This window comes from Engraulis encrasicolus, chromosome 6, assembly GCF_034702125.1.
Source record: "Engraulis encrasicolus isolate BLACKSEA-1 chromosome 6, IST_EnEncr_1.0, whole genome shotgun sequence".
NCBI lineage: Eukaryota > Metazoa > Chordata > Actinopteri > Clupeiformes > Engraulidae > Engraulis > Engraulis encrasicolus.
Genome location: NC_085862.1, coordinates 15,458,896 through 15,461,395, shown reverse-complemented (window position 1 = coordinate 15,461,395; position 2,500 = coordinate 15,458,896). Strand labels below are relative to the sequence as shown.

The 2,500-nt window shown below is 44.5% G+C and overlaps 1 protein-coding gene across 1 annotated transcript in view; it reads right to left on the bottom strand.

The window, feature by feature from the left end:
- LOC134450208 (discs large homolog 1-like protein) overlaps window positions 1–2,500 on the bottom strand; it is a 38,840-nt gene that overhangs the window by 35,885 nt on the left and 455 nt on the right. The gene's annotated exons all lie outside the window — the stretch shown is intronic.

Here is a 2,500-nt window from a genome sequence, read left to right as displayed (position 1 = left end):
CCAATATAAGGAGGGCCTTGGCTGGAATGTATGGAGTATATAGAGGGCCTTGCCATTGTAAAGTTTGGGAAACCCCTGGGCTAGTTTATTTGTGCATTTCATACACGTGTTTAGCTCAAATATAGAAGCCAAACAGTATAGCTACGAAATGGTCCCGAGCTGCTAGTCTGACCAAGCTGCATTGATTTCAGGGTGATTTCTGATTGGGCTATCAAATGTCACTGGGTGCCTCTGTGTGCCTCCACATGTATCGAATGCCTCTGTACGCTACTGATCTAAACACCAATCAATCCATCTCCATATCAGTGGGGCCACTCTGTGCCTCAAGCCCCTTTAAGGATTTTCACTGACTACATATCAGAATACAAACCAGATGCCAATTTTAAAATTGAAGATATGGTGTTTTATGTAGCATTTTTCTGGGCACATAGCGACTCTTGATAGCACATAAGTGGCTAGTTTTAAGCTTAAAACTAGTTTTAAGCTAACCCCACACCCTTACGCTACAGACACATAGCAGGCGAAACGAGTGAGGAGAAGAGAGGCGAAATTCAGTGTTCCATTCTGACAGCTCAACTGTCATCAGGTCGCCGCAGTGAATCAAATACTATGAAACAGTTATGCTGTTGATCAATTGGCCGCCGCAGGTGAAATTCACTTCTCATTTGCATAATATTAAACTTGGTCGAATATTTTCACTTCGCTTCGCTCCTGTTCGCTTGCCTTCGCCTCTCTCATTGCAATGAATGGTGAAGTTTGCTTCACTTGGTCAAATTCGCATCCCTAGCGTTATGCCGCGCCACTGCCAGTCGTCTGCCACTCAGGACTCACACCCTCTACCTTCCAGTCACACAGCAACAGTTTGGCATAGGAACATAGGTATGATAGCACTGAGCTAGGTCTAGGTCTAAAGGGCTCAGCATACTTACCGTGCGCACTTTGGCGCATTTGGCGCGAGAACCATTAAAATGTGGCAGACCATTCATAGTCAAAAGCGCCATTAGCAGGCGTTCACTTGCATTTTCGGAAGTGTGCCCTCTGCTGTTCATGAGAGAAACGGCAGCATCTTTCGCAACTCGCAGCGTGAGTTCTACAGATGTATAAAAATAGAAAGCCAAACATGGCTGTAGGGCTACTGAACGTCTGACTTGTGACTTACCACAATGAAACATGCCAGATCATTCCCATTCCAAGACCATGTGAGAGCATTGTTCTGGCTGCAGAATTAATAAATAGATCGCCAAACACTTGCTTCTGAACAAAGTAAACAATTGTTTCACTGAACAACATTTAAGGGAGAAGATAAAATAACTCTCAAGGACATTTTATTATCGTCAAAATGATGCAGGGTCCATTCTGTAGTAGCCTGCAGTAGCTGTAGCCTCTCTTCGCAACTCCTGCTTTGTCTGCCTACCTGCATGGTCGTTGGTGGCGCACGCCAAGTTACAAAAAATGTGGAGTGCACGACCTCGCGCCGCGGCAGCTTGCGGAGGGGCGTGTGACGTCATTTCGAGCACACGCCATCGTCGCGAGGTAGGTATGAATGAGGTTAGCGCCAGTAACGCTAAGTATGAATCAGCCTTAAGTCTAGGCTAATAGCTCAGTAGCACTCCATCTGTATCAGGCTGTCCGGAGAGAGATTTACTGGCGTACCGTGAAACTCTGCTAGTTGACATCCACTCTACTGCCAAACTCTGAGTTGGCATCCATTACAATTACACACTCTGAGACTCTCACAACTTCTTACACACTTAGGCACAAACACACTCTCATACAAAAATGAATTCAAAAGCTTAAACACAGGCAAATACATTCTCTCTCTTACAAACACACACAAAGAGAAACACAGACAAACACACACACACACACACGCACACACACACACACACACACACACACACACACACACACACACACACACACACACACACACACACAAGCACGCTGTATAACTGGGGCGCTTGAGAATTTCCTGAGGGGCCTCAACAGTTACATAACCAACACCGCTCAAAACACACACACACACAAACACACACACACACACACACACACACACACACACACACACACACACACACACACGAGAGAGGGAGAGAGAGAGAGACAGACCCCACACACACACAAACGCACAAGGAACAAACAGACATGCATAGCACGGCTCAGTGCAACAACAAAGAGCATCCTGAATATTCTATAAGTGACTCAAGACAGAGAAATAGCAAGACAGGTCATAGGCATAGACAGATACCGAACTATCTGACAGCCAGACAGATAATCAATATCAAACATTATGCTTCTAACGATTTACAGAGTGAAAGCATAATGAGTAATGATTACCAAATTATCTAATTTTTTTCAATAAAAGTTATTACAATTTACTTTTTAAATAATACCGATTATTTAGGAATTATTACTGGGCAATTGCAATCCTAATCATGCACTGACACACACACACGCACGCACACACACACACACACACACACACACACACACACACACA